This window comes from Eumetopias jubatus, unplaced genomic scaffold (assembly GCF_037043125.1).
Source record: "Eumetopias jubatus isolate StellerSeaLion01/CBP00866 unplaced genomic scaffold, mEumJub1_p1.0 scaffold_17, whole genome shotgun sequence".
NCBI lineage: Eukaryota > Metazoa > Chordata > Mammalia > Carnivora > Otariidae > Eumetopias > Eumetopias jubatus.
In genome coordinates this window covers 27,208,535-27,230,941 of record NW_028274823.1, presented here as the reverse complement: position 1 = coordinate 27,230,941, position 22,407 = coordinate 27,208,535, and the positions used below count along the sequence as shown (strand labels likewise).

General features: G+C 39.8%; 1 protein-coding gene across 1 annotated transcript in view; it reads left to right on the top strand.

Moving 5' to 3' along the window:
• CNNM2 (cyclin and CBS domain divalent metal cation transport mediator 2) overlaps positions 1 to 22,407 on the top strand; it is a 139,895-nt gene that overhangs the window by 31,099 nt on the left and 86,389 nt on the right. The window lies entirely within an intron of this gene.

The following is a 22,407-nucleotide window of genomic DNA, read 5'->3' as shown; positions in this document are numbered from 1 at the left end:
ACATTGAATTTGAGATTCTTCTATACACTTGGTTTCAGAAGGCAATAGTAAATGGAAAGCAAAGAAATCAAAATGAATCTATTTTGAAGTTGGATGGTTTGGGGCATGGCCTCATCTTAAAACTATTCCCTTTTCCTGTATAGACTGTTGAATCTGAACTGACTTGTTCTGAATTCCAGCAAATTGTGTTCGTTTTCCACAACTTGGACTTTGTGTTTTGACTTGTGATAGCTATTTCAGATTGATACTTTTAAAAATCCTTTTAGGTGATAGCCAGAATTCAAAGTGTACTTTCAGAGGCCAGAGATGGTTATCCTGGTTTTGTAAGTTTTGAGCCCATTTGAGCCCATTTGTGTATATGTTCACCAGTATTACTGCAGATGAATAGTAAACCACATATGTTACTTCTGTTCAGGAAGTATTAATGAAGAAATGCCAACATCTCTGACTTTGAACCCCGGCTCCTCCACTTCATAACTTTTGACACTGGGCAAGTGACTTTAGCTTGTCTGGAAGCCTCTGCATCCTCATCTTTACAATGAGGATAGTCATATCTTTGAGGGTAGTGAGAGGGTTAAATGAAGGAATCCCTGTGAAGAGCTCAACACAGTGCCGGACACATCATCTCTCAGTAAAAGTAGTTAAACAAAACCCAAACAAACTGCATTTCATTTAAAACTTGGTGGATGCTTTGTATATTGAGAGTTTCAGTATCACTTTCCAGTTGTAATGTGAATACTATTGTGACTGATGCACAGTATGCAGATCATGACTGAAAGGTTATTGGAGAGGCAGTAACTAAACAATTTTGAAATCTTTTGTTGTTGTTATGTTAACGCATAATGTTATTGCAATAAAAAAAGATATATAACTACTGAAAACAATGTCATTTTCTTTCATCTGTGTTTTCACCCAGAGATAACACTACTGTTAGCATTTTGACCTTTTTCCTGCAGTGCACATTATTTATTTATTTATTTATTTTTAAACACAATTGAGATCATAGTGTTTTATCTTTTTCTCCCCATTTAATGTTATGTCTTAAACTCAACATAATTTTGAATAGCTATACAGAAACATCCCAGCAAATAAATCAGGCCAGAATCAGGCCTTTTTACTGTCCTTTCTCCATCAAATGATATAACCCAAAATAGGCAACACCATTCTCTGGTAATGAAACACTGAATAATTTGATTCTGCTGTTTTAACTGATATTTACATGTTCATGATAAGTCAGGAAATCTCTCGCATAATATAAGAAGCTAGTAATATGAAAAGAAAGAACATTTACTTAAACTCAAGGATTTACTTTAATGATTAACTATTTTTTGTAATACTGAAGCTATTTAGTAACTCACTTTGAGCATGTCTTATAAAAAATATTTACATTTTTACAAAGGAAGCATTAATGAAATGTTTTTCTTCCTGTAAAATGGGGAATTTTTAAAGAAGACTATCTGTTTGAAAGAGAGCGAGAGTGTGAGCATAAGCGGGGTGGGGGAGGGGTAGAGGGAGAGGGAGAAGCAGGCTCCCTGCTGAGCAGGGAACCCCATGCAGGGCTCGATTCCAGGACCCCCAGGATCACGACCTGAGCCAAAGGCAGATGCTTAACCAACTGAGCCACCCAGGTGCCCCCCCAAAATGGGGATTTTTAAAAAAGATTTATTTATTTATTTGAGAGAGGGAGAGAGAGTGGGGGGAGGGGCAGAGGGAGAGTGACAGAATCCTCAAGCAGATTCCCTGCCAAGTGCTGAGCCAGATGTGGGGCTCAATCCCAGGACCCTGAGATCATGACCTGAGCTGAAATCAAGAGTTGGATGCCCAACCAATTGAGCCACCCAGGGCCCCTAAAGTGGGGAATTTTACATTGTTTTTAGCTCCTGTATTTAATTCAGTATAACAAACTAGCATTTTAATTATAAAATTGAGTGGTAACATTTAAAAAATTAAATTAACTTAGATTACATGAAATTTCTGTTTTAAAGATATTACTCTTTCTTTGCAGTGTTAATCTCTCTAAGAATAGCCAAATCTGTTGTGGTATAGAATAAAGCCTCTGAGAGCCAGTTGAAAATTTTACAAGGTTTAAAAGAAGTCTGTCTAATTATAGTAATGAAAAACAGACTTCTGACTCGAAATAAGCCACTTAAGTTTTAAAGATTTTATTTTTAAGTACTCTCTGCATCCAACAAGGGGCTCAAACTTAACAATCATGAGATCAAGAGTTGCATGCTCTACTAACTGAGCCAGCCAGGTGCCCTGAGCCACTTAGGTTTTAAAAAAGTGAAGAAAGGGCGCCTGGGTGGCTCAGTTGGTTAAGCGACTGCCTTCGGCTCAGGTCATGATCCCGGAGTCCCGGGATCGAGTCCCACATTGGGCTTCCTGCTCAGCGGGGAGTCTGCTTCTCCCTCTGACCCTCTTCCCTCTTGTGCTTTCTATCTCTCATTCTCTCTCTCAAATAAATAAAATCTTTAAAAAAAAATAAAAAGTGAAGAAAAATTCCACCTTGGCCATACAAGAAATGCAAATTAAAACAGCAAGATACTAGTTTTTGCCTACAATTAGGAAGAAAATTTATAATGGTAAAATTCAGTTGTTGACCTGGGTATGAGATGGGCACTCTCATTGGCTGGTGGGAATTGATACACCCTTTCTGATAAACATTTTTATTTGGGATTCTTGTGATTATTCTAGTCACCTTTCCTGAGGACATGGTCTAACTCAGACATAGAAGTATGTCCAGAGACATTTATCAAAGTATTATTCATACCAGAAAAGGATTGGAAATTCAAATGTCCCACAAGATACAGCCAAGTGGCAAAATATTATATAGCTATTAAAATGATGCTTCCAAAGCATAATCAACAACATGGGAAAATTCTCACAATATGATGTACATTATATATTACAGTATTTTTTTAAGATTTTATTTATTTGAGAATGAGAGAGAGAGAGGGAGAGAAGGAAAGAGAGAGGCAGCACAAGAGGGGGGAGGGGCAGAGAGAGAGGGAGAAGCAGACTCCCCATTGAGCAAGGAGCCTGAAGCTGGGCTTGATCCCAGGATCCTGAGATCACGACCCAAGCTGAAGGCAGACGCCTAACTGACTGAGCCACCCAGGCTCCCCTATATATTATAGTGTTATACCAATGTTTAAGTAATGAATATATTTGCTTATAAAAACTTTTTTCAAAGACTGTAAAGAAACAAAAAAGATGTTTTCATAGATTTTCCCAAAATTTCTTAATGGGCTTTTTATTCTGTCATCAGAAAGGGTGAATAAACATTAGTATAAAATAATGATTTTGAACAAATGGCCTTAAGTGGGTCGTTTCAGATAGAGTTTTGCTATATGGATCACAACACATTATACTTTAATATAGAAATTATTTGGTAGGATTTTTTAAATAATGTTTTATTTATTTATTCATGAGAGTCAGAGAAAGAGAGAGAGGCAGAGGCAGAGGGAGAAGCAGGCTCCCTGCCTAGCAGGGAGCCGGATGCGGGACTTGATCCCAGGACCCTGGGATCATGACCTGAGCCAAAGGCAGACGCTTAACCATCTGAGCCACCCAGGTGCCCCTATTTGGTAGGATTTTATAATTAATGTTTACCTTTACCTTGAAGCCATTCCTAAAAATCTAAAATATTTCAAACAGGTAAATTTTTCACATTTAGATGGGCAAAACGAAATCCTAAGAGTTTGCACCAGAAATTAAATGGCAAATCAGTTTAAGTGAACTCTAAACTTCTTTGATGAGAACCTTGGCACAATTCCATAATTTCTATGGAAATACTTCTACATTGTTTAGTAAATGATATAAGTAAAATGGGAAGAGGACTAAGTAATTCCAAAAGGGGAAACCTTTTTAAAATGGAAAAGAAACCCTCCCTGTGGTTGACTCCCCACCCCCCATTACCACCACCCCCTTTCCTTGGCCTAACTGGAATGCACAATGTTAAGTGATCCTTTCCTTTTGACTAACTCTCTTGGTAAAAATTCAGATAGCCATCTAGTGGAAAGAAGACTCTTTAAGAATGACTTTCCTCTAGACATCCAATATCATGTTTATTCAGTTGGCTTGTCCAAACAATTTTTCTGTGTTTTCACCAGAGTAGGATCAACTTAGCATGAAGATTAAAGCTGTTCTCCATCTGCTTTATCTGCCGTTCTTAATTAGAACCTGATGACAGAAATCAACTTTGATTCAAGGCTGATTGTTCCCTGAGAATCTCATTATTATTGTAGGAATCTTTTCTTTTATTAACCACACTGATTCTGAGCATCTATGTGACAGAAATATAGAAAAAATAATAATTTTCTTCGTTTAAACATTTATTCAGCATCTGCTGTGCTAGATGCTGCGGGCATATTAAAGTTGTTTAAAGTCTTGTAGAGAAGATAAAGCATGTACAGAAATCATTTTAATACACATATAAGTGCTTAAAGAGACAGACACAAAGTGTATGGATGCTCAAAGGAAGCAATTATTTCTGGTGATGGACTCATGTTTTCTGAGATTTCTTTTAGAAATGAAACGAATGAACCATTGTTTATAGGCTTTATTCAACTTTAGGATAAATGGACGAAAGAGGGAAATGTTTGGATACCAGGTAATGAACTTCAGAGTGGCTTAATGTTAAGTTTTTAAAAATATAGTACACATATTTATTGAGCCTGTCCTCAAGGAGATTGCAGTTTGCCAAAGTGTAAGGAAATGTAATTTCTGCATAAAATAAAGTAATACTAAAAGTTAGAAAGATATTCACTTAATTGGGCTATATAGATGTTCTTTTTGTTTTTAAACAGTATGGAAGTTCCTCAAAAGGTTGAAAATAGAGCTACCTTACGACCCAGCAATTGCACTACTGGGTATATAGATGTTCTTAATGGAGAAATAGTGTTGGTGTCGGATGGCCTGTAATTAATTAACTGGCAGTTAGAGCTAGTTAACTAGACAGACCGCCCAGCCTAGGGAGGGGCCGTGATACAGCAGGAAAACGTGAGCTTGGTCTGCTGCTTGCCAGCTCTGGGCCTTGTTAAGTTTTACTTCGCTTTTCTGTTCCTCAATCTGCGCATCTTTAAAACACCTTGGAGGATTCTGGCGAGGAGGAAATGAGATCTTCTAGGTAAAGCACCTGACACGTAGGCAGCCCTGGACGAATAAGATTTCTGTCACTGCCCCTGCCCCCAGCCCAGTCTGGGCTTGTTTGGAGGGTCATCTATTTCAGGGTAAAAAGTTATAAATGCTCTCAGTTTTCTTATTTTTTTTTTCCTCTTGAAAGTGAACCCCTTACTCTCACATTGGGATGGTTTATATTTATTTAATAAAACCACAGATGTTGAATACCAGAGGGTTTATACTTAAGATCATAGATGTTTAACATAGATGTCTTATTATTTGCAAGTCTGAGTCAAAAGACAAGTGACAAATCCGTTTTTCCCTAGCTGCAGACGCCTCTGTCCCAAGGGTGTGTACTCAGGTCAGGCAGTTTTCGTAGTTAATACTTGGTATTTCCCTCAAAATGGAACTATTAAAATCTCAGTGATTTCTTCATTGAAGATTACCAGTAGATAGATTGCTCTTAATCCCCCATAGCGTCCGCTTCAGTGTTTTAAAGTTTGTTTTTCTGAAGTCTTGAGTCAGCTTTTCTTATCCTTATCAGTGTTTGGCCTTTATGTACTCTATCTCCGTGAATCATTTTGGGGAGGGTTAAATTCCAGCTGACGCAGATTGTGATTTCAAAAAGAAATTGCATTGTTTTACCTTCTTTGAAAATAAGAGTGAATAATATTCAGAAGTCACTTGTTTGAGAAATAAAAGACCCCTGAAGTCCGGCATTTGAGAAGTTTTAGAGTTGCTAGAATTGTGTAAGCATCAAGGTCTCCTGTTGCCTGTGACCAATACGAACACATCTTAAAAGGAAGCCTTTATCACAGCTGAGGATCTTCATCTCAACCAGGATTTTACCAGAGAGGCTTTCAGAGATGGTATTCCCTCCAGTTTGGGAACTTTATGCTGGTTGAAATTTGCCTTTGGTTGAGGTAGATGGAACCGTATTTTCTGTCTCATTAAGATCATGGTCTTTCCTATTGTGGATTTCATACTTGGTTGTCAAAAGTTTGCTTGTGTTCAGCACTGAAATGTCCTTTGTGATTTCTGCATTTGCTCAATTAAATCGGAAAAATCTGGAATGAATAAACCCGAAATGTCTTCTGAAAAATTAGAAGGGATTTAGATCATGGTTTATGGGAGCAGGGGGTGGGAGATGGGGTCATATAAGTTTTAAAGATAGAGAATTTTGCCACTCTTCATGCCAATTAGAAGCTTGTGTTTAGACAGTGCCTAACCCCGCAGATTTTGTAACTCAGTATTACGAATAGTCAGTGCCTGCTGTATATAGGGTGTAATAAAGAATAGTTCTTTCCTCAAGGAATTTATCACAGAATTAAGAGGTTAGGACAGAAGAAGCTAAAAAGTGCTGGAGAGATTCAAAGGAAGGAGGGATCTCTGTGGGAGTGAAGATGGGATGGAGAAGTTTCCAGGAAGAGGTACTCAGTCAAGGAGGCCTTCTAGGAGTGTCCGGAGCGAAGGCATGGAATGGGGAAGCACCTGAGCAAGTGGAGTTGTGAGCAGACTGATGGGTCCAGTAAGCTATCTGGGCTCTCCCTGCCCCCCCCTTTAAAATAGTTTATGGTATAGTTTACATACCATAAAATCTGCCCATCTTAAGTGTACAGATCAATGATTTTTAAAGTAAATTTATGCAGTGGTGCCACCACCACCCGATCTAGCTATAGAACATTTGCTTTCTTCCCTAAAGTTCCCTTCTGCTGAGATAGTCCCTGCTTTTGCCTCCAGCCCCAGGCAACCCCTGATCTGCTTTCTGCATGATTTGCCTTTTCAGGTAAGTGGAATCACATGATGTGATCCTGTGATGTATAATAAGAAATAGATATTTGGTCTTTGTCCCTCTTTCTGGCATGGAGCTCCTAAAATCCTCGGAATTTCCTAAGTGATGAGAGCAACAGAGGTGTCTTGATATTCATAACAACCCCTTTCAACTACACCTGAGTTTATGTTGTTAATGAGGTGACTTCTGGAAAGCACTTAAGGACGGGGGTTGGTTGCTAGGGGGACCAACCATGTGATTGGAGGGTTGGAATTTTCAGTCCCACCCCTCGATCTTCCTCTGGGAAGGGGAGAGGGGTTGGAGATTGAGTTTACTCACTGGTTGCCCATGATTTAATCAATCATGCCCATGTAATGAGGCCTCCATAAAAACCCCAAAGGACTGGCTTGGGAGAGCTTTCAGGTTGGTGAACCTGCTTGCTGCTTTGCTGGGCTCCAGACTCTACAGGGATGGAAGCTCCTTTCTTCAGGCCTTCACCCTGTGTGCTTCTTCGTCAGGCTGTTGATTCGTCTCCTTTCATATTTTTGGTAATAAACTGGTAATCTGGTGAGTACACTGCTTTCCTGAGTTCTGGGAGCCGCTTTAACAAGTTAATCGAACCCAAGGAGGCGGGGTGGTAGGAACCTCTGATTTATAGCCACTTGGTTAGAAGCACAGATAACAACCTGGACTTGTGATTGGCATCTGAAATGGGGGGGCAGTCTTGTGGGACTGAGCCCTTAACTTGAGCAATCAAATGCTCTCTCTGGATAGATAATAGCAGGATTCGTAGGACACCTAGTTGGTGTCCGAAAATCGGTTGCGGGGGCAGGGGACCACATATTAAGAGTTGAGCATAGACTATTATATAGGCTTTTATGCATGGCTTCCTTAGCATAATGTTTTTGAGGCTCAGCCGTGTTGTTGTATGGTATCAGTAGTTCCTTTTTGTTTGTTTTGTTTTAAAGATTTTATTAAGTAGTCTCTACACCCGAACACTCGACCTTACAACCCTGAGATCAAAGAGTCGCACGCTCTAACCAACTGAGCCAGCCAGGCACCTCTCTTCTGTTTTTTGATTAATTGTATTCTATTGTATGGATAAACCACATCGTTTATCTGTTTTCTAGTTGATGGCGTATTGATATTGCTTCCAGGTTTGGGGCTATTGTGAATAATAGTTTTATGAACATTTGCACAAATGTCTTTATGTGGACATACGGTTTCACTTCTCTTGGGTAGGTAACTGGCAGTGAAATTGCTGGGTCATATAGTAAGTATTTATTTAACTTAAAAAAAATTATTTCACTCATCCCCTACCCCCATCCACTTTCTTCTGTCGACCACCAGTTTGGTCTCTATATTTAAGAGTGTGTTTTTTGTTTGTTTATATTTAACTTTTTAAGACCCTGCCAAACTTCTCCAAAGTGGCTATACCAGCTTATAAACCAGTAGTTTTTGATGGTTCTGGTTTTTCCCCATCTTCAACACTTGGTATCGCTAGGGTTGCATTCAAACCGTTCGGGTGGGAGTGTAGTGATCTCTTACTGTGGTTTTAATCTGCATTTCTCTCAAGACTAGGGATCCCTTTTAATATTGTAAACTTTATCAGCTATTTGAGAGAAAGCTGCTTTTAAAACAGTGGCAGTTTGTACCGTGGTTCACTAAATATTTTTAAAGCTCGTGACAGAATTTTTGCACGTTACGAATCCAGACATTATTTATGAGAGCTTCCCTGTTTTCCACCCTGAGATTTGTAAAAGTATTACTGGGAACTTTTGCCTGTGGCCTGCCACCTGCTTCTGCAGACCTGCAGACTGAGGTTTTTTTTAATTTTTTTTATTTTTAAACAGTTAAATCAAAATGCTATTTTGTGACTTGTGAAAGTGAGAAATTAAAATTTCAGTGTCCTAAATAGATTTTGATTGGAACACAGCCACGCTTAGTCGTTTACATATGACCAATGGCGGCTTTGGCGCTCTACTGGCGGGAGTTGCCTAGTGAGGCACACTGTGTGGCCAGCAAAGCCTGGAATAGTTGTGCTGTCTGGTCCTGCATCGAAAGTGTTTGCTGGCTCCTGCTCTGATTTCTCTCTCCCCTATTCCAGGTGTTGTCTAGTCTCAAAAGATTTTACTACTGACCTGCCCATTTAGTTCAGTTACTGAATTGGTTCTCCAGTTGCTGGAAAGCCCAAGTCCATTTGCAGACAGTTTCCTGGGAGGGGAGGAGACAAATGCAGAAGCGCTCCCTCCTGCCTGGCCGCTCTCCTGAGAAGGGCTCAGTTAGTCTCTGAGACCTTGTAGGAAAGGCTCCCAGAGAACAAGGGTGGCGTGGGGGGAGAGGAGCAGGGATGCCGGAAGGGAATGAAACTTCTGGAAATGAAGGGGCCATGCTCACGGTTTGTACGGAGTTTGGAAAGTGATGATGTGCAACTGATGCTTTTAATTTACTGAGAAATTTTAAAGAATGTGCTTGTAAAAACTAAAACAGTGGAGAGGTGTATAACAGAAGAGTTAAGTCTCTCTGTCCCCCACCCCTCATCATCTTCTGACTGGCCTTCACGGGTCAGAACCTGGTCTATTTACTTTTAGACCCTTTTCGGTACCTATAGAAGTATATAAAATTCAAAAAAATTTCTTTTTAATTTTGGTGCGGTATATGATGGACCTTTTCCCTCCTGGATACATACAGATTTGCCTTATTTTAGCAGCTGCATAGCATTCCTTGTATGAGTCAACCATAACTTTGGGTGAGTTTTTAGGTTCTTGTATGTATAAATAATGCTTATACGCTTTAGCCTCATCGACACTGATGATTATTCATCTTTTAGCATTTTTACCTACTTGATAAGTGAAAAATAGCTCATTGTTACAATTTGCACTTTAGTGAAACTGAACATTTTTCTTATTAGCAATTTGTACTTTTATGAATTGCTTATTGCTTTGCTCAGATTTTTTCTTTTGGGTTGTTTGTTATCTAATTAACCAGAGGTCCCTATATATTCCAGATGTTAACAATTTATCATTTCTTCCATTTACGGTGGAGTTTTTTCTTACAGAAGTTTTATATTTTCATCTTGTCAAATCTGCCAGGCATTTATAGCTTTTTAGTTTGGAGTCACCCTTAGAAAAATTTCTGTGCTATAATATTGTAAATGTAACTCTCTTTGAGTGATTCCTACCTGGAGGTGCATCAGAATAATTTAGGGAATATTTTTTCGGTACTGATGCTGTGGTGTCCAACTAAGGTAGATCAGGTGTGGGGGTCCAATTCTGTGTTTTGTTTTGAGGGGAGAAGAGGAAGCTCCTGATGAAATCCTGTTTAAAAATCATAGTTTGTAAAGCAGACTTGTTTTTAATTTTTTTTTTTTTTAAGTAGGCTCCACACCAACATGGAGCACAATGTGGGGCTTGAACTCACAACCCTGAGGTCAAGACTGAGCTGAGATCAAGAGTCAGACGCTTAACTGACTAAGCCACCCAGGCGCCCCTTTAATTTTTTTTGAGAGAATGAAGGGAGTGGTGGTAGTTGGTTACTTTCACCCTCATTCATTATTCCTACGACCAGTCTGGAGAATTAGTAAAAAGAGTTCACGCATTTGATAAGGAAAACTGCTGTATCTAATACTCTGAAAATAACCGAATTTTTTTGCTCTTGAACCAGTTGTATTAAAACAAAAAACAACTGTATTTCATTGATGATAAAACACACATTTTTCACATTTTAACATCTATGGAATTGGGATGATAGTACGTTATAGTTGATTCGGCAACATTTTTTTTTTTTTTTAAGTTTTTGACAGCGAGAGAGGGAACACAAGCAGGGGGAGTGGGAGAGGGAGAAGCAGACTTCTCACTGAGCAGGGAGCCCGATGTGGGGCTCGATCCCAGGACCCTGGGACCATGACCTGAGCCGAGGGCAAGATGCTTAACGACTGAGCCACCCAGGCGCCCCAACATTTTTGTTTCTTACACATCAAGTAACGGTGCATCTTAAAATCGTCTTAGGTTCTGTGGAACCTAGGTAATGATCTGTTGTCACTGGTCTCTCGGGCACATCAGTACAGTTTTATCTGTGTTGGTTTTCATTTCCTGAGTGGTCCCTTCTCTAGTGTTTCTTCTCCTCTAATTAATCTCCTACACTGTTGTCAGATTAATCTTCTTAAACTAGGATTCTGATTAAATCACTAATTTATGTAAATTAAATCACTACTTGATAGCAAACAACTGAAAGTTCAGACGTTTCAGCATGGCTTTTCAGGCCTTTTGAAGGCAATACTAGTGTACCTCTAACCTTTTATTCACATATGCCAATCTTCAGTCACTAAGCTAACAGTATCCTTCATATATACTATGCTTCTAGCTTCCGTATATTTGCTTATTGAATCTTTACCTGGAATTGCTCCTTGCTGTCTCTGCACATCTCTGCCTGTTTAAACCCCACCATCCTTTATAGCTGCAATTCTGTCGTCTGTGTCCTTCATGCAATTGCTGCAGATGGTACAGGAGGTCAAGGAACTACTGAAGAGGAGCAACTCTTGTAGGAACTCTGGGGTTTTAAGAAAGACCAGGTAAGGGGCGCCTGGGTGGCTCAGTCGGTTAAGCGTCTGACTCTTGGTTTCTGCTCAGGTCATGATCTCAGGGTCTTGAGATCAAGCCCCACCTGGGGCTCTGCTCAGAGGGAGTCTGCTTTTCTCCTTCTTCCTCTGCCCCTCCCCCCGTGCCCCCCCAGTCAAATAAATGAATCTTAAAAAAACAAACAGGTAATAACATTACCTTACCTTTTTTTACTGATGACTATGATTTTGGGGGAGAGCTGAATTCTAGGTGAAGATGTGTTAGAAATGATCCTTTTTAGCTTGAGATGGAGGGGTTGGAAGGGACGTGGGGGTTAGTATGTGTGAGCCTGAAGCTAGGTAACCTGATCAGGCTTTTACTTCAAGAGGAGGGGGAGAGAGAAAAGCACCAATCAAATAGATCTAAGGTTTAGAGGATGTGTACATATGCAGGTTGGACTTCAGTCTTCTTCTTGTCAAACTAAGATCATGCAGTGGTTATAATAAGATGAAATTTAACTGTTTTGGTCAATAAAAACCGATTGCATAAGGAAGCACAGGATAGTGAGGTTATGTGGGGTAGAGGAGCGCTTTGGGACACTGACAACTGAATCCGAGCCAGATGGGGCTACAAAAAGTCAAATCTCAGGTGTAATATTTTAAAGCCGTATCTAGAAATGGGGGGAGATGAGGGTCCTATCCTGTACCGGGGTGGATACAAACATAGTCTAGGTCCATTCTAGGACACAGAATCTGAAATATGTCCAGTGGTAGTATACAGGATGGTGAAAGGACTTGAAGCCACATGTGGAAGGATAATTGAAAGAATATTTGGTTTGGAGATGATGGAACTTGGAGTATGGGGGAAGCCACAGTCAAATATCTCTAAAGGAAGAGGACTTGTACCTTAGGATTCAAGGACTAGACCTAAGTCCAATAGACGGAAGCCCCAGTAAGAAAGACCTAGCTCAATTAAAGGAATAATTTACTGTGGAGGCTGTCTAATGATTGAGTGGACGATAGTAAATGTCGTGTTGCTGAAGGAGTGTGGGATTAGTTGACCAGTTGTTTGGCAGCCGTGTTTTAGGGGATTTACATTGAATCATTAACAACTGCTCCCTTTTCCTCATTAGCCATTGAAAAGGCACTACACATCCAAAGTTCGATTTGGCACTCAAATATTAATATACTATCATGACCAAACATGTTACTACATTATTATTTTGCAACTCTCAGTAGGCTTTGAGAGGGCGGGAGCCAAACAGATGCACTTCAGCCTTCCCTGGTATTGGGCTGAGCTGAGTGGGGACCATGAACTGGAGAGCTCACCTACTTGAGTGGATTGTGTGGGCTGGGATTTTAAAAAGTCCTCCATCAGTTAGTCTTTTATTATTGACACAATAACTAACACTAATAACCTGTGAATATACGTGCACTGAAAAAGCAGGAGGAGCTTTATGTTAAGCTCTTAAAACCGAATTAACGAATTCTTTAGTATGTTAAAATTGGAGTGTCTATGTTGGCCCGGCCTGTGAAGCCCTTCTCTGAACACTGGGCAAACCACTGCACTAAATGATCCCTCAGGATGCCTTCCAGTTGTAAAATTCTTTGGTATATGATCCTGTAATGTTAGGCAGTAGTTTAGGGTTACAAAGTAATAGAAGCATAGCCAATTAAAATTATGAGAAAATTTAGGTGGCTTATAATTGGCCCCTCTGGAATTTAGCCACAGCTTTGGGGATCATAATTACAACAAAGTCAGCAGTTTGAAATATGTTCTCACCATGGGGGAGAAGAGCATCTCCCTGTGTTAAACCCCTCTAGTGGCTCTATAGCCACTTTTAGTTTGAAGTGAAATTCTCCCTTCTCTTGAGAGAACCTCACTAGCTCCTCTCAGTTGAGAAAGGTCGACATTCTTGAGAGGAGAAGAATTTGGAAGAGCATGATTAATGAGAATATTTGTCAAGTACAAGGTCAGTGAGCAGACTGAAGGGTTTAGAAAGGAAGAGAATCTCGAAGCATTCTGTGCCCGGAATAAACTAAAAATTCATGCTTGTACAAATTTTCTTTCAAATTAGCAATCTTTGGAGGGATAGTGGATTTAAAAAGAGAAAGCACAGTGGATGAATTTTAGGATTAGTGACCGTAGAGTAGAGCACAGAACAATGCAGAAATGTCGCCCTTGGCAACTTGCTATTCATCTCTCCTGTTTCAGCCTTACTCCCACCTTCAAGTCTGGGTTTGGTGCTTACCTTGGTACTTGACCTTGCCTGTTATGTAGTGGGTTACACTGCTTTGCAATTGGTTAGTTGTTTTCAAACTCCCCTAGGCTGAGCTTTAGGAAGACAGGACCGTGTTCGTGTCCTGGGACTCTCAGGTTTGGCTGTATGCTAAGGGTTTAGTAAATATTTGTTGACTGAATAAGTAGGAACCTCTTTAACTTCTTTCATTGCCCTACTTCCTTGCCTTGGCACTTCTGAGATGTTGCTGGTCACCTCCTCACACAACTTGTCTTGACTATTAAAACTTGCCCAATTATCAGCCATGCAAAGGTTGAAGTGGGTATTGGTGCAGGGAGGTTCATTATAGGATTCTTTCTAATGAGATTTTTTTTGGTGGGGGGTGGGAGAGGGAGAGACAGAATCTTAAGCAGGCTCCCTGCCCAGCGTGGAGCCTGATGTGGGGCTCCATCTCACAACCTGAGCCAAATCAATGAGTTGGATGCTTAACGAACTGAGTCACACAGGTGCCCCTCTTTCTAAGGTTTTTTTTTTTTACCTCTGTGAAAATAGCTTTGTAATTTTGCTGTTGTCATGTGACTGCAAGGTAGAAAGCCTCTGATAGCTGGATTATGAGAAGCTCTTATTACTCTCTCATGGATGTTTGTATTTCAACTGGGAGTAGTTTGTTTCTCAAAATGGAGTTCCTTAATGGTTTGGGGACTTAATCTCCAGAGCCTTGAGGTGCCTGTGATTTTTTTTTTTTAATTGTATTTGTTTCAGTCACCTTTGAAAATTAAGTGTACTCTGGATCTTTTGGGTGATTACATTATCATTGAAGTCCTACCACTTAATTTGGGGGGCAGTAGCAGATTATACTACCATGATGAGAATGAGAAAAGAACTTAATTGAATGCTGTCTTCATGCCTAATGGCTGTAAAGACACATTGTACAAATAGGGATTTTACAGTTGCTTGAATAAAAGAAAGTGGTAGGACTGTGTGCTATGAGTTATTCACATTGTGAATAGCGGTTTAATTTTAGAAGAATGACATATCTCAGTAATTCAATCATTAATTTGAGTATTTTCATATTTTTGTATTTGTTTTTAATAGCTGTTTTTATAATTAACATGGGGAATTTTTTTTCCCCCTTGTTTAAAAAAAAAAAATCACCCTTGAGAAACCTTTTCCTTAAATTCACAGGACTCCATGACCTTTGAGGCCTGAATTACAGGCAGATTAGTGAGGGCGGTCATTTCAACTGGGAGGCTTCTATCCTGTGTAGGTGTAGAAAGAGAGGGACCATGACTGAGTGAAGTCTGGCTTCAGACATTAAGGATGTTCTGGACCTAAGATAATCAAGAGTGGAGAATCAGAAATACCATGGCTTGTAAAAGGTCTGGGAAAAGGATCAAATAAGCGATCCTGAACTCTAGAGTTTTGTTGTCCTAATAGTAACTGGTAGCCATATGTGGCTATTTAAATTTAAAGTTCCATAAAGATGCCTGGGTGGCTCGATTGGTTGGGTGGCTGATTCTTGGTTTTGGCTCAGGTCATGATCTTGGTGTCGTGAGATCAAGTCCCACCTCAGGTTCCGTGCGCAACAGGGCGTCTGCTTGGGATTCTCCCTCTCTCTCTACCCCTCTTGTTTGTGCTCTTTCTCTCAAAATGCATAAAAAAAGTTAAAAAAAATCCAGGGGCACCTGGGTGGCTCAATCAGTTAAGGGTCTGCCTTTGGCTTGGGTCATGATGGGATTGAGCCCAGCATCGGGCTCTCTGCTCAGCGGGGAGCCTGCTTCTCCTTCTACCCTTCCCCCTGCTCATGCTTTCTCTATCAAATAAAATCTTTAAAAAAGTTCCATAAAATTAAAAATTTATTTCCTCAGTTGCAATAGATACTTTGTAAGTGCTCGATAGCCACATGTGCCTGCCTAGTCCTCTTGGACAGTGCTGCTCTAGAGGGAGTAACAGCGGAAAAAGGACACTCCGTTAAAAGGTCGTGTGATAAGAAGGAATAAGTGAGAGAAATAAGTGAACAGGACAAATGATACTAATGGTCTCCAGAACACTCCTTGGTCTTTGGTTCTTGCTGACCTCCTTTTTGCCTACACACCAGCCCCCGCCCCGGAGGTGATCTCCTCCAGGCCCATTTTGCTTTTTCAGTAAACTATTAGAGTTTTAGGTTTACAAAAAAAAAAAAATTGCCAAGAAATAGTTCTCATACCCCAGCACCACCTGCTCCTGCACGCAATTTGCCCTGGCAACCTCTTCAGTTAGGATGGTACGCTTGCCACACTGACAGAACCAATACTGCCCCTTGATCATTAACTGAAGTCCCTATTTTTACTGAGATTTCATTAGCTTTTACATACTGCATCTAGTGAGGATACTGCATCCCATATAGTAAGCCTGTCTTCTTGGGCTTTCATTGGCTGTGACAATTTCTCACACTCTTTGGTTTTTGATGATCTTGACAATGTTAAGGAGTGCTGGTCAACTGTTTTATAGAGTGATAGGTCAGGAGCTAAAGGCTTGGGGAGGAAGACCACAGAGTAAAAGCTCATTCTCCTCCCCTTATAACAAGGGCACATACTGTCAGTGTGACTTAATCACCATTGTTAACCTTCATCACCTGGCTGTGGGAGTCCTTGGTTTTAAAACCAGCTGTGTGGTTTTGCCAACACCTCCCACGTGGATTTTGTAGCTCCAACTTTCTTGAATTCCAGATTCCTATATCCAGTTCTATGTTCAGCCCCTGTGCTTGGAACCTTCTCACATGGCAGCTCTCACAACTAGCCTCTGGGTTTCCGTGTGTCCTTCAAATCTGCACTTGCTGCAGTCTTTCCCATCTCCATGAAGGCACTCCTATTTTTCCAGTTGTCCAGGTAAAAATGTCAGTGTTCTCTTTTAGTCCTTTGTTTCTCTCCCCCTTACTGTGTAATCTGTCAAGAGATCCTCCTGAGTCCAGCTACAGAAGATTTCCAGAGGATGGTCGCTCCACCCCACCTCTGCCGCCTAAGTCACCTTCATCGCCAGCTGGACGAGGACATTAGCTTCCTAACTGGTTTCCCTGCTGTTCCTGCCTCCTTAGGACCCATTTTCCACACAACAGTCAGACTGCTCTGTAAAAAAGAACTTGACTGACATTGATAAACACAGAAAAGCGTGCATGTTAGGAATTTCTGAATTTTCACAAACTGATTGCACCTGTAAAACCAGCACCCAGAACAAAAAACCGAATATCACCAGCAACTCCTGCTCCCTCCCAGTCCCTGACCCCGAGGGGTAACCTCTGTCTTGACTTTTAAGAGCACAGGTTAGTTGGGTCTGATGTACTGTATATAAATGGAATCCTACAATATGTAATTTGAGTCTGGCTTTCATGCAACATTATGCACGTGAGAATCATGCTAGATACTATTTCGTTGTGTTAATACGCTATGGTTTTTTTTTTTTTTAATCCATTCTATTGATGGGCGTTCAGATAGTTCTTGGCTTTTGGCTATCAGGAGTCCGGCTATGAATGTACTGGTACATGTCTTTTGGCAAATAGATGTATGCATTTATGTCGGTTTTCTACCTACAAGTGGGACTTGCACGGAGCTTCAGCCTCCGTATAGATCAGCAAATGGTTTTCCAAAGTGGTTGTACCGCAGCAAGTGAACCTTCTAGAGATAAAAGTTAGCTCCTATTACTCCTTGTTTGAAACCCATCAGTAGTTTATCAGCTTGCTCAGAATAATAACTGAAGTTTTTATAGTGGCATAGAAAGTTTCATATAATCTGGTCTCCCCACTTTTCTTTGAACATGCTAAGCACACCTACATCCTAAGCTTTTGTATTAAATGCTCCCTCTACCTCCTGGGTTCTGCTGTATCTGCATGGCCTGCTCCCTTATTAAATTCCAGTGTCTGCTTAAATGTCCCCCACGTAAGTAAAATAGCCCTTCCTATCTATCTCTGTCCCTTTTATTTTGCATTTTTTCTCTTACCACTTATTCCTGGACATATCCATATGTTTAATAGATCTAAAATACTATTTGTAGGATCTTTTGATTTGTCTCCCTCACTGCACCAGGAACTTAGGTTTTTGTTCATTGCTGTATCCTTACCAAAAACAGTAGATATTAGTAGTTTTCCAATAAATAGTTGAATGAACAAATGAGTGGATAAAACAAGTAGTTGTAATAGATCTAAGCAGTGAAAATAGAAATTTGGGGAGAAGAGAAAGAAGGCTAATGAGGTTAAAATTTGATAAAAATCTTAATTTTTACCCAAATTAATAGAGCTTAAAAAGATACAGCGCTTATGATAAAAAATAGCAACTGCCTATCTCCTCCTAGTTTCTACTCCCCAAAGTTAACTACTTTCAACACTCTTAGCTGTTTTTTATGCTATTTAAGAGATAGTTCTAAAATTTGGTGTTAAACTGTGATTTATTCCCGTTTCAGATCTTATTTAATGGCTTCTTACGCTGGGAGATGGGCTCTTCCTTGCCTATTCTTCCTCCCTCCACCACACATACACACTTTTCTCTTCCTTTGTCCTCCCAGTATCAAAAACTTAAGGACCTGATTTCAGATGTCTTTAGATGTTTACTTTCTTGGAAGTGTTCCCAAACTTCTAATAACAAACTAATATGTTGAGTGTTTACATTATCATGAACAGGTAAAGATTGTTCACTCTGTGCCAAATAATGGGAGAAAAGACCAGTGGTAATAATACACCCCCTTCCCCCAGAATTTTCCATAGATCTTTTTGTTTGCTTACTCTTCTTCACTAGCTTATTTTAATTTTTTTTTTTTTTTTTTTAATTAGAGAAAGAGTGAGCGGGAGGGGCAGAGGGAGAGCAAGAATCTTAAGCAGGCTTCATGCCCAGCACAGATCCCCATGTGAGGCTTGATCTCACAACCCTGAGATCATGACCTGAGTAGAACTCAGGAGTTGGATGCTTAACTGACTGAGCTACCCAGGTGCCCCATGTTCTTCACTAGCTTTTTATTCCCATGTTCTTCATCAGAATTCTAAAACACATCAAGTTATATATCAGTTGGTCAGTGATTTTTGGAGGCCTTTCTCCTAGAACTCGTTTGTTGCCCTGAATCTTTACAAATTAACCAAAAGAATTTTCTTCATCTTTCTCCTGTGTTAAAGCCTTCACTTCTGGGTCCCATAGCAGAGTCATTTTTGGTTTACTCACTTACTTGGGAGAACAGAGCCTTAATTAGTCTCCAGAGAAAAGACATAGTGGTTAAACAAATTTTTTTGTGTATCAGTTTTCTATTGCCATAATATTGTTGCATAACAGACAACTGAGAAACATCATTTGCATACACTGTTTTTGGTCACATGTGGTAGTTGGGTGGTTGGCTGGGTCTTTGCTGACCTTGGTTGGGAGTTGGCTATTGGCTGATCTAGGATGGTCTTGGTTGAGATGACTAGGGTGACCTAGCTCTGTTCCATGTGATTTCTCTTTTAGGGACTAGTGATCCAGCCAGTGTATATTCTTCATACAGTGATGGCATAGGGCAAACAGCATAAATGCTTTTCTTATATTTTAAATACATCAGCTGTGTATTTTACAACAGCCTATTTGGGGACTATGGTTGAACTAATTTGGTGACCAAAAATTTATCTGTGCAAATGTGCAGAAAAAAAAAATCTAAGATTTTTAACATTCTTCAGATGTCTGTTTAGATGTCCTTTCTCAGGAAGGTGTTCCTTGCGTTCTTAGATTAAATTCTCCTGTGTCTCTCTTTAGCACTGGTATTTGTTTTATATTGGTCTCTCCCATTAGACCTTAATCTTCATTGAAGACTGAGACCAGTCTATCGTAGGGTTAGTTAGCATAGGGTCTGCAATGGTAAATATGCGTGAATGAAAATGAAAATAAATTAATAAATGAAAATGATTAAACCCGAGGCATATGAAGTATTTTTAGGGATATTTTATTGAATCTTTGTATGTGAAGTGTGTTCCTTCAAGGATCTGGCAGAGAGGAAAAACATTATCAGTTTGCAGGGGAAATTAACTGGCTCCCCTTTCGGTTATTTGCTGGGCCTAACTGCATTTCCCTGTGTAATCAAGACTGTAAAGCTTTGATTAGTAGTTAGTTCTTTGTGGCTTTAGGGCCTTTAGATATAAGTAATTGTTTTCATCAGTGTATTAATTATGACTCTGGAACTTGTAAGCAACAAGGATGTTCTGGTATATATGAATGTTTGTTGAGTTCTGGATTAGATGACAGTACTTCCATTGTTATTTCAGACAAGTGTTTGGAGAACATGTTTTTAAGCTCATCAGTGACTGAGTTATAGTACAGTTGTGTGGTTGGTATTGCATTCAGTAAATGTACACAATGGTATAAGCTTCTGAATGTATGGAAAATTAATTAAACCAAAATTGTAGAAAGCCTTCTACAAATAAGCATAACTAAATATAAAAAACTGTTGTTCAAACATGAGCTTACTTAGGTTTAAATAATCTATGATGTTCTATCTAGCCATTTTGTCCTTTTCATAATTTGGAAACAGATTCATATTTTCATGTCCCTTTGTTCAACACAGATACTGACTTTAATCATTAGAGCAGGAACTTGTGATAGAGCCAGAAATTTGCTCCTGGGAGTGAAACCGATCTTGCTCAGGGGTGTGGTGTGTGTGTGTAAAATGTATATATATAAAATAGATATATAAAATAATATATATTTTTAAGCTCTACACCCAATGCGGGGGTTGAACTTAAGACCCTGAGATCAAGAGGCACATGCTCTACTGACTAAGCCAGCTAGGTGCCCCTTATATAAAAACAAACGTGTTTTTTGCTTTCCTTGCTGTTCCAGGTAAATAGTAAATGTATATGCTATATTACATAATTATGGAATTGTAGACCTTAAAGGGACAGCACCTTTAACCTTGTCATTTGATACAACACTTAGATGATAAATTTTGAGACTGCTGTTGACTGGCATTATTTGCTCAGCAGACACTTGTTGAATGAATGAATGTACATTATAGATAAAGAATGAAAGCAGAGAGGTTAAAAACTTGTGTGTTCATACAATTAATGGAATAGCCAAGGCTAAACTGACCAAGTTAAGAAAGCTGAAGGGGAAGATGACTTTAGAAAGTGTTATATAGGGGTGCCTGGGTGGTGCAGTCAGTTAAATGACCAACTCTTGGTTTCAGCTTGGGTCATGATCTCAGGGTCCTGGGATTGAGCCCCACATCAGACTCCCTGCTCAGTGGGGAGTCTGCTTCTCTCTCTCCCCCTCCCCCTGCTTGTGCACATGCATGTTCTCTTTCTCATTCTCTGAAATAAGTAAAATCTTTAAAAAATATATATTAATAGAGTCAGAATCAGAGAAACATGGATGTAATTTTTATTGCAGTTCCCAATAGCCATTAAGTAGGGGAATTATAATCTTTTAAGCTATAGGAATGGCTCCAAGTCTCTGTACAGTTTTTTTGCAGGAAAAATTTTTTTTGATGTAATTAGTGATTTTTGAAGAACTAGGTGTTAACAGGCTTAGGAAATAATCTCTACAATGAGATGTATGATAGTCTAAGCCCAGAATATAGCTTAAATATAATTGCATGATAATCTTATCACTATTCTCTTTTGAATTATAGTCCCTGTTAACACAAAAAGACTGAATTTTGCTAATATTTTCTAACATGAAAGGGAATCTTTTCTTTCTTCGACAATCGAACAAAATTCTTGCTTTGTGTAGGAAATATTGGCAGACCTTGAATTCTAAATTGCTCCAGATTGTTTAGTCTGTTGTTTTTTTCCCCAAAAGAATTTGAATAGTTGATTTGTTTTTTTCTTTCTATCTGAAACATATTTTCCCCCTTGTCACCCTCATGTTTAACTTAGTTATGACTTCCTCTAAATTTTTTTATTTTGTCTGATAAAGCCAAATTCTACCTTTTTTTTTTTTTTTTTTAAAGATTTTTGTTTATTTGAGAGAGAGAGCACAAGTAGGCAGAGTGGCAGACATAGGGAGAGGGAGAAGCAGGCTCTCCGCTGAGCAGGGAGCCCAATGTGGGGCTCGATCCCAGGGCCCTGGGATCATGACCTGAGCTGAAGGCAGCCGCTTAACCAATTGAGCTACCCAGGTGCCCCAAGCCAAATTCTACTTAAAACAACATTGAGAACTCTCAAAGTGTTTTTACCTACCCAGTTCCTCATCAGTGGACAGGAAGTCTTTGTGGTCCCTTGCTTCCAAAGTGAATGGCTCTTAACAGGCCAGAAGACCACAGTCCCATTTGTTTTGTGGGTTTTTTGTTTGTTTGTTTTTGCTTTGTTTTAAAGATTTATTTATTTTAGAGAGCATCTGCATGCACAAGCAGGGGGAGGGGCAGAGGGAGAGAAGCAGACTCCCCCCTGAGCATGGAGCCCAGTGGTGGGGCTTAGTACCACAACCCAAAGATCATGAAGTGAAATCAAGGTTTGAACGCTCGACACACTGAGCCACCCAGGCGCCCCCATGGTCTCATTTGTGTTCTCTTTGGGATTTTCTAGGTATATTTTTGACTGACATTGTCACCTGTGCTAATTAAGATTTTTCCTTTGGGTTCTTACTGGCTGCTTAGTCCTATTCCTTACAGGAGTTGATACTCCTCTAACATCATGACCAAGAATTTGGTGAGTCCCTAGAAGCTCCTAGTAGTTAGGTGAGCACTTAACAGCTTACTCTACAATAGAGTATGTGGTGGCTTTGGGTTTTAAATGACCA